At 33.7% G+C, this 18,276-nt stretch overlaps 1 protein-coding gene across 1 annotated transcript in view; it reads right to left on the reverse strand.

Moving 5' to 3' along the window:
* LOC100570295 (ataxin-2 homolog) overlaps nt 1–17,684 on the reverse strand; it is a 39,913-nt gene extending 22,229 nt beyond the window's left edge. Inside the window, exon 1 of the mRNA XM_003242850.4 lies at nt 17,344–17,684. The gene's annotated coding sequence lies outside the window, so the exon portion shown is untranslated. The remainder of the gene's footprint in view (nt 1–17,343) is intronic.
* Nucleotides 17,685–18,276: the final 592 nt, after the last annotated feature.

Here is an 18,276-nt window from a genome sequence, read left to right on the forward strand (position 1 = left end):
GCGTTCGGATGTGATTTTTTACGGGTTTTCTTTATCAGACATGTACAATAGTCGTGTTGCCTTAAGGGCGATTAAAGTGAATGATTTTTGTTTTGTCAACATCTCCAGATATTTAATTATCTATATGTTATTATTTTTATCTGTTTTAGATGCGTACAAACAACTCTACTACGTCGAACACATAAATTATACATAAATTAGACGACTGGCGCGCACCTAAAGAGTTGAAAATTGATGAGAAAACTTACATGTCTAATTATATATGTATATGATTTAATGATAGAGTCATTACGATATTATAAAGTAGAATTAAAGAGGCGTGGCGACGGGCGGATTTGTTTGAAGTGGTACACTGGGTTCGTTTATTGTTTCGTAGTAAAGAATTAAAGGTAATTACGAAAAAAGGCGACGATTGAATTGGTGCTACCAAAAATATTGTGTACTATTATTTTATACTTACACTTTCAATCTTCGACCTTTGCATACCAATGTAATTATGTCTGCATTATTTTAAAAGACGCTGACATAAAAATCAATTTAAAAGCATTTTTACGACATAGCTTAACGTTTAAACATAGTGCCTACATTTTAAATCTTCATTGCGTGGAGATTTTCTCGTTTATATTATGCAATTCAATCTATACTAATAAATAAAAATACTACAAATGTTTAAACATGTATAGTATTATTTCCATAGTTTACCGTAATGTAGATTATTATATTGTTGTGTACTTGTGTGTACCGCGTATAGAAAGCTCTAACAATTTTTTTTTCTCAGATATAGGCATATTTTTATGAAAATAAATATATTATCAAATTCAATGTAAGCAAAATTAATTAATTTAAAAACTAACTTTTTAGTTACATTTTTTGAGAGTACACTTTTATCATAGGTATATATAATTATACGTATGTACATTGTACACATACGATTTAGCGTACCTTATGGAAGGAGGTGCATCAATGATAATAATATATATACATTTAAAGTCACTCACTGTGTATAATTTTCTCACTGTTATTAATGGTGTAATAATAATGCCGAGGATTAATGTAATTACATGTGTTTTTCGAACATGCGCTCGATTGTCCGTCTACTTTCTTACAGAAAAATACTCACAGTGGCACGGTGCGTAGGTACTCACGCATGCTCGTAAATCATAGCATTCATAAGTCATAACATATAGGTACCTACTAGCTAATGACAAATAATAAAGAAATTATGCACTTTTATCAATATAATAAGTTATTATCCGCATTCCACGGTCAGGTGGTGGTGCGTTCGATTTCTATAGGCGTATACATATTATACACCAAAAATGATATGTTACAGGTGTAAATTCGATTTCGTGATGTATGTCAGAGTTAGAATAAGAATCGCCGTTAAAAGGTTGTGTGCACCGGTGCAGCTATATAACGTTTTGCGGTGAACACGCACAATAAGTACAGCACTACAGCTGCAGTGAAATGGGACCCGAACATTTACACAAACGATAACGTGGGTACCTGCGTATGTCCAAATTATATTATATATTATGTGTGCTGTAGTTTAATCGAATACAAACTAGAAGAGAAAAAAAACCTATCGCCACACTCGAAAACGCGTTCGGTATTCAGGTGCGTCTTATATTATATAGATTACTCATTGGTACATGATGGTTTATTGAGCATAATATAATACATATTAAACGCAGGTATCATTATTGGATCTTGGTATATACATATATAGGACGTATACCGCACTAACTACAGTTCGCCACATCCGACGACGAAAGTAAAATACACGACGACATAGGTACCTCTATTAAAACGCACACTATTTATTATTATAATGAGAGTATGATGATGATAATGTTATGTCTGTGTGAATGCGTTCGGCGAAAAAAAAGAAGCGCCACCGGAATGAATAGGTACGCGAAAAGTGCGTTACAGCGACGTATTACACTTTCGGTTTTGCGCGCACAATGATCGCGCGTATCTATATAATACGCGATAATGTTAAAAACCGACCGTTTATAATTTTAATTGGATACGCGTTTATAAATAATAATTCTTCTATACAACCCAACCCCCCCATCTCCAAAAAAAAAAAACAAGCGGTTTGGACGATTTTAAATTATGAGTATAATATATTATATATCATTATATAAAACGGTTCGCGTATTATATTATTGGGCGTATAGAATAAAAATCTGCTATTAACTTGTAGGTATCTAATATCTATAATATTATGAGCTATATGAGTTTTAAATTTTGATACACACGTAAGTACTTACCTATATAATATATCATAATAATCAAAAATAAAATCTTTATTTATTTTTACGGTCAATATAAATTATTCCTAATGATTACCCCAAGGGTATAACTGCCGTGAACGTTTGTAATATTATTTGAATACATATTTTTCAATTGTCAATATAATATAATATATAGTATTATTATAATTAACTACGTTTAATGATGACTTATATACTTATCGTTCACCATTTCAATAATAAATAAATTGTTGGTACGTACGTATCAGTGTAACACTAGTCGAATTTGATCAGCAACCAAGACGATAAATACCGTCGAATATAAAAAACCTACTAAAGGTAAATAAATTAGTTTGTAGATTTTTTTTTATATACTAGAAATGCGGCTTTAGTGCTAATTATTAATAGAACGCAATTATGTATGAATACTTAAATGCCGATTAAGTTTTTATGCAAGTTTTCCGGAACATATGATTTAATATGAAGTATTTGAATAAAAACAATTTGAAACCGTATAACACTTATAAGTGTAGATACCTAATTTGATATCTCGAATTTTCATCGTTAATACCTACCGAATATATTTTGCATTAAAAGTTATGAATTATAAAAATAATTGATGTGATAAATAATAAGTCCACCATGTTATCAATGTACAATAAGGATATTATTTATTTACTTAGACATATGATATTGATAGACCGTTCGACTAATTAAGATATTGCCTATTAGTAAATATTACATCATCATCTAAATATTGTATTAGTTAATTAGTATATCTATTAACGTTTAAGTAGGGGAAAGCGGGGTATAGGATGACTAAATGAAAAATTAAACGAATTGTACATTTGTTTTGATCAAATACAAACGCAATTACGTCACCATGGAAACTCTTGAGGGTGTTAGGAAAAAAAACTATGGACAAATCGTCAAATCATAATATTATAATATTTTGTTTAGTATAATTACGCATTAAATACATTTTTATTTTCAATTAAATTTTGGTTATTTTCTCTCTGGTTTCTTGTTTTCCCGTATATTTTTCCCTAGATTAATTCTTTATTTATCTTCCCAGAATCTACAGTAAATACTATTAAATATTTATAAATTATTATTTTATGTTTTCATCATACGTATCTCATTAGGTTAAATTTAACATTATGTTTTAGCAGCTGAACGAAATATTGTATTTTATTTTTCGGGATACTATATTTCCTGAGTAATAACACATTATATGTTCACAATTTAATTTATTTAATTATGTTTCAAAACTTTTCAAGTATTAACGTTTTTCTAAAAATATAAATTAATAATATTTGAGGCTTTTTTAGACTATCAATAATATCTATTGAAATAAAAACTATTTTTCTTATTGTTTCCCATTTTCAATTGTTTTTTTTTTTTTAGATTGGTTAAACAATAATATGTTTATGAATATTTAAAAGTAACTGGATCTGTTTTTATGACATTTTCACCGTAGCCATTGTTTTCTTCAACAATTTGATTTTTAAAAAGTATATAATTTTTTTATAAATATCAATCGTCATAATTTGATTTATGAAACATGGGACAATGTATTGTTTATATTTTTCATATTAAAAGAAAACTGTTATAGTCTGAACTTGTGCATCACATAGGTATATAATATTATAATATATAATATATATAATATTATTATATTTATATTTATCGAACAATTGTTAATATCAAAAATATGCGTTTTAATAACACATTTTCCATTTGAAATGTAGGTAAGAGGTATAATATACTAATTCTACACATATATTATAATATTATTATACTACTATTTCAGAGTGTCTGCTTTATAACGGCATATTAATTAATTTCTGCATCGTGTACAACTACTGCCGCGACGGCAGACGATGACCATGCAGATGATTTCACTTTCTCGACAGAATCCGAATTATCAACGTATTAATTGAGCAAAATATGAGCGGTGGACCACCGGTGAGTAACAAAATAATGATTCATAAATTATAAATAAAACCAAGACTGTACCAGTGTACCTATTAGCGAACCTATTGGGAATTTCATTAAATCCGTAGTGCGGTGAATCATATTATTATATCGACTTACGAAATTCCATATTATTATTATTATTAAATAGGTACGCGAGAGTTCGAGGATAAAACGATACGGCCGTCGAGCGAAAATGATCGTTAAAATTGTATGAAAATATCGAAGTAGCCGCGGCGAAGGAGAAAAAACCATCTTCCCGGATGCTGCGAATACGTTTAACTACTCGTACATAATATATATACGTGTATCATAGGTATCTCGGTGCTGGAAATAATCGTATTACAACCGCGGGTAACCTTGTTTCCGACGTGGAAGGATTTTACGACATGAATTCTTATTACTTGTCGTGTATGTAATAATACGCGTATCTATACACATATATATATATATATATATATATATATATATATTGTTGTATTATAATATTATATATAGTCTATTAGTCTAATATATCGTTAACGTCTAAATGGCTGATTATCGCCTGTACAAAAAGCGAACGGTCCCTGGCGAGCTTGTGAAACAGTCCGCTGCGCAGTCGAATACATGCAGATAGTGCGCGCGTTTCTAATTATTATTATCACGTGGAAAATTGTTCTACAGAGACTTGCTGCTGAACCTGAAAACGTATTATCCTTTGTTTATTTTATTATTACTATTTTTTCCCTCCGTGTTTCAGCGCGCGGTTTATAGTGCATAATATAATATACGCATATAACTACATTACAATAATAATAACAACAACAATAATGCGTGTGCTTTCACTGCTGCTACAGTCTTACGCTGTTCAATTAAGACACGGCCACCGCTACTGCCGTACTTGTGGGAAACGCTACCGTTGTGGCTTCCGAATACATAGGTATCTACATAATACTTACGCCAAGTCGTTTTAGATTAAGGTACACTCTCGGAGTAGCTCTGTTTTTGCGCGGGAAGCAATATAATAATAGTATATTATACATATTATAATAACGCTACAACAATACATAGGAGTGAACTTTTATATTGACATGAAAATATAGAAGAACGGCCTCACGAAATACCCTATCACGCCGCCACTGAATCACAATATGATATATATATTTTTTTTTATTTAAGAAGATTTTTATTATTTAATTAACACAAAATGATACAAAGTATTAAAGAAAATAATACAAATTACCTACACCTTTAAGCTAAGCTTGTATAACATTTGATATACGTACAGCACTGTACTGCGTTTGGGATGAGAAACAACTCGGGTATGAGACGAAATTACACGTCTACACGCAGGGTGAGGAGGCAATACTATAATAATTATATCGTAGGTAAGTATAGGTATCGTATTTATCGTTCAAATAATGTATGAACCGATCAAGTAAAAAAATATTAAAAATGTATCAGCAATGTATCGGCGTTTCTGTCGTTCGTCGTATATGTAATGATCTCTTAGCCCTCTAGAAAGCGGCAAAATCCAACGGGTTGGAAAAACGAGTGTTTGTCACATACTCGCATGTATAACATTACTTTGACATTATAGTTTATGAATATACTACTATATTATATAGGAAATGTGTGCACTTTCGATTGACAAAAATTATGTGCACCATTATAATATATTTTACGCGTGGAACGGCGGGAATGGGTGTAAAAGAGAAGAAAAAAAAATCGAGCCGACAACGACTATATAGGTATATACAGCGCGTATATTATACATACATATTATTATATTACATGTATGAACAGCTGAATGGGTTTATTAAAAACCCCGTGGTGACTCTGGAAACGTGACTGGGAGTGTTTCGTATCGGTTGACCGACCATCAAGTTTATAATATCTCCTATTTATATGTGTATTATCGGGTTCGCGTAATGTTTTTGAAAGTGTATTTAAAATAAAGTACCTAATAATATACCGATCGAACGGTGCCGACGACGTCGACAGCGACGACGGCTATGGCGTCCGGATGAAGTGAACATTTTATAGAGAAAAAAATGTAAACCGTATACGACGCCTCGACGGCGAGACGAGATACATATATTATAATACAAAATATATAATATATTATTATAATAATATCGCTGTTATTGTTATTATATTAATATTAAAATAATCGCAAGATCCTGTCCGGAATGCGACCGCCGTCGTTAAAATAATAATATTATACCTACCCCCTTGCGTACCTATAAGTTACAACTACCTGTACGCGTTGTTATGAGCTATGGGTTCAGCTTCAGCAGGACGGAGAGCGATAAACATCTCGCGGAGCGCCGCCATCGCCCCGTCGCTGCCGTTATTTACGCGGATTTTTTTTCCTTTTTGTTTTGTTCCGTCTTTACTAGGTCATTGCGATCGTACGGTGTTGCGTGTGTAAGACGGACACGAGCGGCAGAGCGGTGCGATCTGAAGATAGTAATAAATAAATAAATGAAAAAAAAAAATAAAAAAAAATAGATAATCGTTTAATTGTGTTTAATTGACTGAAAAGCTCTGCCGGATACTGGTTTTGCCGTGAAATCTCATAATTTTATTTTATACGCGTACATTATATACCTATAAATACATCCGACCTCGACCTTTATAATTAAATGTTATATATTTTATTGTGTATCTTTGCTGCACCGCCGCCGCCACCACTATATCATGCGGAATAGGATGCGGAACATAATTTAGTCGGACTATAGAAAGCGATGTGTACCTTTAGCAGTTGTAGGTAAACATACGACAACAGGCAGCCGTTTTGGAAAACGTTCAAAGGGGCAAATAATGTGACGTCTTGTGAAAGGGACGTTTCGCGGATTTCTCTGTTTCTCGTGTACGCACGTCGAATAGTCGATAGTAATTTTTATTGATCTTGTATTAGGAATAAACCAATAATTATGCACTTGAACCGCGGTCGTTTGGAACGGTAAGTATTCATATAGCAACATAGGTATAAGGTATACACGCAGTCTTCACGCACACACATGTGACACACACACACACACACACTCACACAAATTAATGTCTTCGTCGTAATTCACGCGTCTTTGGTCGGAAAATAATAACAATAATATTATCCGCGTGTGTGCGATTATTAACGTTTATTACTAAACCGTGTCCAATATATTATCATCGTTGTTACCATAATATGATATATCATCGCAGAGGCCACCAATTAAGACCGAATGTAAGCAACACCCGTGCAATAACGCGTGGTGCAGCTCAGTGGACTGCTGCGCGTGGGAGTTCGGCCGTGGCCGATTGTTTCAAAGCGACGAGACGCGACGCGATTAATCGTACCCACATATCAAAATGTAGTCTTTTATTTATATACATAATATAACATCTATATAACCCGACTTCGCCATGCAAAGAATGAACAAATATAAATGGTATATTATTTTCGATTCGCGATTCCAACTACTCTTTAAACTTTCCCCAAATCTCTAAAAAAAAATACCTTAAAATTTTCCTCAAAATCTGTATAGTAGTTTTGGAGCATCTAATCTTCAAACATTGGTACATTCATTTTTATATATAATACAGGTTTTTATATTATAAAAGTCTCTTTTATTTCTGAAACCAATGGCTACAAAAAAATATTCTATTTTGTAAGCCAAAATTCCTGTATATAGCAACCTATTCGGGTTTAAAAACAAAGCTATAAACATTCAACTAGTCTTCTGACCGGAGTAAGTGAAACATTATATTACAACAATAAAATTATGAAAACGGTAACAGAAGAATCGAAAATGTATATATAAGAGTTCGTCACTGGTGACTGGCTGTATAATATTCGCTAGGGCGGACATAAGTGAAATACTGTTGGATGTATTATAATAATAATTATGTTTCATTTTATGTGCATAGGTATGTCGTATGTGTTGAATAATAATCGTTTTTAAATTTTGATAATTCTAAAAATAAAAATTATTCGTTGACAAGCACTTAAAATTAAGTACGCTTTGAATGATAATTTATTAACAAAATAATATACTATGTGAATTTCTTGATCTGTACCCTTCAAAGATTATTCACCGTCATATTTGCATTATATACCTGTACTTAGCGTTACCATGGTTTAATGTTCACATTCATCCACATCAAACGGATAACTTTAAGAGTATTTATGTTATCGAAATATTAAAAAAGTTACGACACAGATAAAGTTATTCCCTATGCGTTGTGGAATTTTGGTAATTTTACTGTAATTACAAAGATAGTATATAGTTGTCCCGCACAAATCAGTTTTTACTATATTGTACTTTTGTAACTTTTGTACTCTTAATATATTCCCCTAAGTTCAAATGTAGCCCAATAATTAATCTACCTGGTAGCTAACGAGCGGGGATGCACTAGGGGTCAAACTAAACATTCTACATTTAGGAGACCCTCAAAGATCAAACATTGATGGATACCTAGTTAATTTCACTTTTATACATTATATACATATAGGTGAAGCGTGTATACCTTTCAAAATATATTTTGAACTGATATAGGTATTAATAACATTTTTTTTTCGATACGGATAAATATTATATTTCTTCGAATAACGCGAACAAACGTGTAACATATCTACGTGACATTAGTTTGTGAAATCGGACGGATGGTTTTTTTTATAATATTATATGTATTATCATTGTATCACATAATTTTGAAAGTTTCGAAAAAAAATTGTTGGTGTCTACTCTCGCAAGCCGTAGGACGTTTATCAAATCGTCAGAATTGGTTACACACGCGTGTAAACCATATAACAACTTTAACCTCCTACACACATACGGACGAAAAAAATATATTTTAGAAAATCTACAGTCTGAAGTGTCAATTATGTCGGAAATTTCGCACTCAAATGGAATCAGTTATTCATTTGAAATTGAACACTTCAATACATTATACCGTCAATGATGTCTCGTCTGTCACGTTTTATTTATGTCTTTTGTACAATTGGTTCTCGACGCATCTTATATTATAACATAGCAGCAGGCGCGTTATCCTCACGCACGGTTGCGGAGTGTGTAAACTGTCATACGTTTAACTATATAATATATGTTAATGTTTTATTGATGACATGACTGGTGAATAAAAAAATTATTCGAAATTCAATCGTATTTACCTAGGTAAATTCAATCTTGAGTATTTAAATAACAGATTTATTTACTCATATTCATAATAACATAATATATGCAAGTAAACACAAACATTTTCTACAATCGTAATTTCTAGGAAAAAATTAGGAATTTTTTTTATGTACCTTATTAGAACGACCATTTATTAATATAATTTGAGTTTTTGTTGTTTGCATTATACCTATAATATAATAATGCGACAATAACGGTTAATTGGACGCGGCGACGACGGTACACTGCCGGCCACAATAACAGCTGATTATCCAAATCCAAAATCTGGCAAATTATATAGGTACCTTATCCGAGGAGCATTATAATATCATCGCAATTCAACTTTTGTGAAAAAAAATGTGGTAAGTTTTTTTACGCCTTATAATGTTAGCACCGTTATACACACAGAGATTCTGAGGTTAAGGAAATTATATGAGAGATATGACGATTTAACGGGAATCTAGTAATATTTATTTTTTCGAACCCGTTCGTGTTTGGATATTTATACCTACGTATAACGTATCATTATTATATATCGGTATCACTTTTTAACGCACTCGTCGTCGTCGTCGTCTCCGATCGATACAGATCGTTTCGGGTTGTATGCGATGATCGATTAACGAGTGTCGGATCGATCGCATGAGGGAAACAAACAAAACGATTTCCGGGAAGTCTGCGGGGCGAGTCGGTCGTATACAATATAACAATAATAATATTATACAGTGCTCACTGTTTGTCTTACACGTTCTGTACAAATAACAAAAATATGTATTATAATATTATATTGCTCGTGCGTACCATCGCGATAGACCGCGTTTGCTCGCATCCGACGGAGATAAAACGTCGTTATATTATGTACAATAATAACCGTTGACAAATATATCGCGCCTTGCACTCGATCGGGCCGCGCGTCAAGGGCGTCCTAACCACACATCAGTCAAATCGTTTACGCTGCCGACACATCGGGTTGTCACACGCGTACCTATACAGGTATATACCATATACCAGCGTGGGTATATATATATTATATATGTAGGTATCAGGTATTTATATATACATAATGTGCAGTGTGTGCGCGCGGAGAGGGCGTGGTGTAAATATTTTACACACACACATATAATATTATTATTATAATATATGTACGCGCGTCATATTATTCAATTTGTATTATTATTATTATTATTATATTATACACCGGGTGATCCATTTAACGTGAGACACTCGTTATTTCAGAAAGCCATAAACGTTTTTAAAATCAGGGTTACCTCGCACTGTACTCCACGCATTTAAACTTTAAATACCTATTTATATGACATTATTACTATTGACCATAATAAATTACTTGTCTGAAATTTGATTTTAATAGATCGATTCGCTCGGAATAATATTCTGCTTCGGAATATGAAATCAAAAATGTAAATTATTTTAATTCGAAAAGAGGAAAAATTTAAAAATAAAACGATAGCGATGAAAAGTATTAAAAAATATAATTTTTTTCCAAATACGATGTATTGTAACAACTCAAGATTACGTAAAAAAAATATTTTCAAACGTTAGGGTTTTCTGTAGGAATAATATAATAAGTGTCTGACGTCAATTGGATCACCCCGTATATCCTCACCCATGGCCTTTTCATATTAATAATAATATAATACATATAATATGTTGTTATATATTCGGACGTATCTGCACGACTCGTCGTCGATGGTCAACAACCCCGAGCAGGACGGAGTGTCACCCAATGTCTCCGCCGTCGCTGGTTCGGTGTAATATAAAATGTATACGCGTGTACGACGATAGGTACAATACGCGACGTCACGTGGAAATCATATAATATATTACATGTAGTATGTGTGTATTAAGGATTCCTGCGGCGGATTTCGCACACACGCACACCGATATGATACGCATAAATTATCGTCTCGTTATTACTACTGCTATTATTATTATTATTATCATCATCGCTATCGTTTTATGCGCGTGTACTATTAAATTATAATACACGCACGAGTATTATTATAGTATGGTGTAGATACAATATATCTACCTACTACGTATACTGTATACAATGTCTAGTGTGCAGTCGGCACTGCCACAGACTATAATAATATGAACATTTTCATATAGCCTGTGCCAGGGGTGGCCACAACCCACAACGAAGAGGCTCGCGAGCCGCATATGGCTCTCGGGTCAGTTTCGTGCGGCTCTAAGATATTTCTATAAATAAATAAATGTTCCTTCATTAATTGTTATAAAATGAAAGATGTGTCTTCATTTTATAATCCATTTTATAAACATTTCAACAATGTGGCTCGCTTCGAATTAGCTTCATAAATGTCCGGCTCCCGAAATTAAGATTAGTGACCATCTCTGGTCTATGCGCCGTGGTACTGCTACTACAGCAGTCACTAGTCGGTGACGTTAACGAAGGTTTATAACATTTACCAGAACGCAGCCGATGTGTTTACTGAAAATTCGCAAGTCGTTTCGGTTCAACATATCATAAAATATATGATATATAGTCTATAAGATCACAGGCTTTGAACATTCTATTATTTTCTATTATATATATTATCTATGGAGGAAAAAATACGGTCCTAATCAATATATTTATTTGACCAGATGAATGAGCGTAGGGGATATGTTCGAAATGATTTATATTGTAATTTTTACAGTTTGTTTCGTGAGTGATTTAAAACGAACGTAATTATGTGACTAGCTGCGACACTATTTTAAATATACTAATTGATTATGTGACACTGTTTCGAATCAATGCCTTCGTCGTCGTCGCAGTTGTCATCTATTATAGTATAGTCAACGGTGTGAAGTGACGTCGAAAACAATTTAAACATTTTTCAAGGAAAACGTATTGTCTGTATATATATCACTTACAGAATTCAGACATTAAAATATATTGGCTGAGTAAATTCTATGCGTATATTTATTATTTATATCGTGACCGGAAAACGTAGACGACCGCATTGTAATACGGTACTCGAACCGATAATTTTTAAAGCAATATTTGTCTAACTATATAGTATAAGTTCCATTTATTCATAATCCGGAAAAATGGGAGACCGCATTGGTTACGTACGGTATATCTGAACCTACGTTCACGTGTAGGTACAGGTATATAATATATTATGTGATTCGGATACGCGTCGTCCGCGATAAATCGTTATCGTCGTCGTCGTCGAATACTCGTATATATAATATATTGGCACTACCCTTTAAGCTTTCATGAGCATAATATTATTATGCTGTGTAGATAATATTTACGCACATGGCTACTAACGAGCAATGTTACGGGAAAATTGTTTAACTCTTTACTCCGCGTACCGTTTTGTATGGACTTTATGAAACACACAATATTATTATTATATTATTTTGAACGGTCGGCGTGTACCGTCTATATATACCCTCTATATATAATGGTAGATCTTAATCGATGCAAGATCGGGCGCGGCAAGTGCATTTCGCGCATGCATCTCCCTCGTGTGCGGCGTCTGTCTGGTCGTCCACGATTTGGGTCAGAGACTATTCTTCGGTTTTCCCACCGCAGCAGCGTAATAAAGGAAACAAAACGTACGCATATGTGAAAACCGGCGAAAAGGTTTGAACAGCTGAATACGATTATGACGATATAGTTTCGTATATTATATTATACTGCAGTGTACGTGTGTGCGCGCGAGTGTGTATAGGTATGCGCGTTGGGTGGCTCAGCACATGGGTATTATAATGTATGCGAGGTAAGTAGGTACCTAGGTTGCAATCTATACCCGGCGACGACCCGCGGAGTACGCCAAAAAAACTTTCCGACGGACGCCTAATGCCGTAATCGCCCATCATGCCAGCCGAAAAAAACAATTTACTCCAGATGCACGCGCGCACCATATTAGATATAGGTGTATATTATAATATACATTATATACTATGCACTTATATGGCGAGCGTATATATACGTAGAAAGCGATCGCGTCCGCCGGTTAAGGGCAGGCGACCGGTTTAGTAAAAAGTGAAATTATTGCGAGGGAAACAATAATAATAATATCAAATCTATATAGGTAAGCGTATACACATATACGCATATTATGTGCCAGCCGGCCATACGTGTATAATATAATATATATACAAGAACATGCGTATGGAAAATTCGTCCGAGTTATAATGCAATTAGAGAGTGTAAATGGATATATTCATGGGTGTTCGGATACATGATACACAATTGTTGTATACACATACGGTTAATATAATAATGACAATATGCGTGCACGGGATAAGCAGCGCAGAATGCACTATTATACTTTCACTCGATTTTCGAGTGATTTAAAAAAATAAAATAAAAACTAGATCTGACCGCATTATTGTTATATTTTATTATTATTATTATTATATTTTGTTGTGCCCGTTTGTACAAATGTAATTTTATACTTTTATTTCATTAGGTAGGTAGGTACACATAATAATAATATAATATGCCTACAACTCGTCGAACAGTTGGAAACGATTGAAATCTCGGGGATAGGATATAAAACGTCCGTGAACGCTAAACCTTAATTATTATTATAAATAAATCTAGTAAGATTTTTTCGTTAGATTATTGTTCTGTCGAACTCTAACCTGTCCACCGTGTTTGGACAGTGGAACGAGTCAAGAACAAGGTTACTATATAGTAGGTATATAATTGTGTGTGGGTAGGTATAGGAGGTACCAGCTATATACCTCCCATGTATGCGAGTAGCTGTTATCCGCGGCGCCGCGTGATTGGCGACTGTGAGTGGCGTCTTTAAAGACTTTATCGATAATCGGTTTGTATTCTCGACGTTGTCGCTATATAATAGAAGGAAATAATCGTTGCGTTACAATAAACTTTACTGGTATATATAGGTGGTATAGTGGTGGTACACACATGTCGTCGACGATTAAGATAATCTAATTACGACGACCACAGAACCTTGTCAATGCGTCGGAGACTATTCTAATTTTAAACTTAATATGCTACTAGCCGAATTAATTCACTAGGTACTATATAATAATAATATTATGATAGCTGGCATTGTTCGATATTAATTAAATTTTTGCTACACCCGTGTTCAGTTATACATCGGAAAAAAAGAAAATTTTAATGGCGCTTAAATGGTTACGCGAGTGTAGGGTTTCAAAGCGAAAATAAGTGCAATACTTTCACATTTGGGTAACTGATGCGAAAAGTCAAATTACTATTATATTGTTGTAAGTGCTTCAGTGCAGTTACGTATATTATGATATATTTGCATGCGACATCTGGGTGTCGTTTTACGGTTCACTTTTATTTTTACACTCGCGTGTATCCGCATGGTAGGCGGTAGGCATAATCATAATGTGTACAAAGTACTTTTTAAAACGAAACCAAATCAAATCAAACACTTTTAATTTATAACATAATTTTGGATATATTATAATATAGGGCGTATAAGGTACCCATAGAGTAAAATGAAATTATTTGTTCAGTGCGAATTATCATTTACGATTATATTATACTCTATATTACTATACTGTTACTGTCAGAAAGAATATAATATGTAGGCGAAAACGCTCACGCCGCGTTCAGTACTCGAATCAGACGAATATAGTTTACATTTGGATCGATATATGATCACGAATATCACTGAAACAGAAGACGCCTTAATACAATTTATCTGAGTGGAATGACACACTGGACTATTAAACATATATTATATAGAATCAATATGAATACTTAGACGTTTGGACACGCTGTAAAAATGTATATTATAATAAAAAGAAAAATCATACACCATCATAACAAATTGAGAATCGCGTATAAATAATAATATACAATATGCATATACAACATATCATGTAGAAGTAGAAAAAAAACTTATGGTACGATTCATATCAAAATTGACAGATACAAAAAAACGAAATATAGAATTAAAATCTTTCTTGTTGTGACGGACAATCCAAAATAGGCAATGTGTTTTTTTCTAAGATAATTTTATTTTAAAGTAACAATAATTCGCAATTTTCATGTTATATGAAATTTAGGTTTGATATAGAAAGCATTTAGTATATTATATATTTCTTAATTATTATTTTTATCTTAAAAATTATTCTTTTAAATTAATTTTTATACTAAATATATAATTTGTTACAATATTATTATCAAACTTAAATAATGTAGCGAATTTATTTATTTTTTTGATATTAATTATTAGAGGTTTAGAAGTGTAATTAATAATACTATTTACAGGCCTGTAAGCCAGCTATAGAGCTGTGTACAAGTTACCAAATACAACTTTTTTGTTTGTAAAAATAAATACTTGTTTTTGTTGAAATTAATAACTTCTTAATAATAATATAATATTATAATGTACTATTATCCTCAATAAAGAAAAATAATAAAAACCACAAAATTACGTAATATTATTTAAAAACAATAGATCGTTTGAGAAAAATATTTAGTAAAGCACATAAATAATTATAAACATTTTTCCGTAAACTCAATCAGTGGTCATTAAAATATGTACCTACGCGATACACTCATAATATTATCTACAAGAAAAATAAAAAGAAGGACGATCGAGGGAGACTAATGACTATTAAGATTTCAACGATTTCATATATCTGGTTGTAGTCATAAACTAACATAGATAATTTATATTTTTTCTATACACGACTCAAATATAATAGACATCGACGCCAGTGGATAAAATGCGCATAATATATTTGTGCCTACATGACTTTTCCATTCGACGAAAACAAACACTATAATATAGGTACCTACTAGGTATACCCATATTGGTCGAAGTCACCACGAGTAAATAACTTTTTAAAACAATGAACTATAAAACGTACATATTTATTATCGGCGCGCGGGGTTTTATTTAATGCTCACGATTATACTTTTGAATTCTGTAATTATTGTTAAAATGTCGGCAAAATTAAATACACGGGTACCAATGTGTGCCGCAATAATACGCACGTACAATAATTTTATGTATAATTCAGTAAAAAATTGTATTTAACCAGTCGGTCTACGGTCGCCGTCGCCGCAGATACAGACACGTGGCCCTCGATTTATTAGGTACATATACAGCCTCCTAAGAATAATTTTTATCCGCTTGCGTTAAGTATACAAGCGCACATATCGTATATATATATTTTAGCCCTGACCGAAATATTATTTCAATTTTACCATCATATACATAAGAAATTTGACTGCGCGGCAGTTTCGATTGTACTTGTATATAAGTATTGTATATACGATATTATACCTATCGCTATATCATCACAGGTAATTCACAGCCGATTGATTGCTCACGTTTATCCGCGCCGACGTAACACGCGTATACGTTAATAATAATAATAATATGTTAACGAGTTGTGGGAGATCGTGGTACATGGGTTTTACGGATCATAACATGATTACCTACCTATAATGTTGTGTATACATAGATCTCACCTATAGACGGTATGGTTATTATAGGCGTATTGAAATCCGGCACTGGATTTTGATCGATATATTAATATGATGTATGTGAGTATGTCTGTACAAGATCTTGCATGTTAAATGTACGAGTCGTAAACGAATTTAAAAACGGCTATAGAGGATTTGGTAGTCGTAGACGAAAACCGTACACGCGTTCCAATGCCAGGTCCGTCAGCCAAGCACCCCGAAATCGAACCTTACCAACTAAGATTTAGTAAGCAATTCATAATGATCTGTTAACTCAAAGTAACCTTCTATTTATACCTTCTTTTTCGGGCGCTGGGCTGACGTCAGCCTGGCATTCCGAATTAAAAATGTTCCCTTCAAACCAACCTATAATTTAATCTATGCCTGTATAATATAATATTATAATATATATAGATATCTACATTATTATAATAGTTAGGACGGTCGCGCAATAAATTAACAGTACATTTTATATATAATATATAGTTTGGGAGACGGTTTCAGTTTCACTTACCTGTTGTGGGTGCAGACGTCGTGCGAAGGGTTCCGGGATCGTATCACTGCTACAGGGAGCGGGTGAGATGTCAGTCGTCGACGGTCGGTGTTCGTTAGCGGGTCACGATATCATTCGGCCCTATGGTTTATTTTTTATAAAAGTTCGTTTATAATAATATAATATCGAACAGATGACAACTGCGATATATCGGACGTTTGATAATATTATGATACGACGTGCACGGTAACAGAAATTTCTTGGGTTAGTTTAATAATTAATACTGCGATATCGTCGGTATAGTAATAATATGTTATCGAAGCGACGCGGATATTATTCGGCGTATTCGACGACCGTCGGTCGTTCGCGGACGAGTGATACCCGGCCCGGCGCGCCATCCTGGTTTTTACCCGTCTCCGCGAGACGGCCGCGCCTCCCACCCCGGCAGCGACAGGTAAACGGCGGCGGCAGGACGCGCGCGTATTATAATATTATAATATTGTAATATTATTATCATGCGTTCTGTCAGACGTGTGAACGCGATTTTTTTCCCTCTTCTCCTACAACTACGTATATCATAATGCTTACAACTATTATAGGTATACCGCCGATTTTCCCTTCCCGCCGGTCAGTTTTTCCCATACGCGCGCTACGAAAATATATAGCTGATATTATTATCACGATACATTATCTCCGTTTCCCCGACACTTTCCCCTTCGTCTACGGCACGCGCCGTGCGTACCCACACCAGCTACAACATACATAGGTGGGTATAATATTAAATATCTTATCGTTTCGATTTCGGATACTCGAAATCATTCGTATAATTTTTTTTCCGCTACTGCACCGCCATCGTGACTCGTGGGCGTGACGGGCGCCGGACGTACAGGCGTCGGAGTCCCTTCGAGAAATCTGTTCCGACCTTGAGCGATTCGTTCAGGCTACTTCTGCACC

The sequence above is a fragment of the Acyrthosiphon pisum genome, chromosome A1 (assembly GCF_005508785.2).
Source record: "Acyrthosiphon pisum isolate AL4f chromosome A1, pea_aphid_22Mar2018_4r6ur, whole genome shotgun sequence".
NCBI lineage: Eukaryota > Metazoa > Arthropoda > Insecta > Hemiptera > Aphididae > Acyrthosiphon > Acyrthosiphon pisum.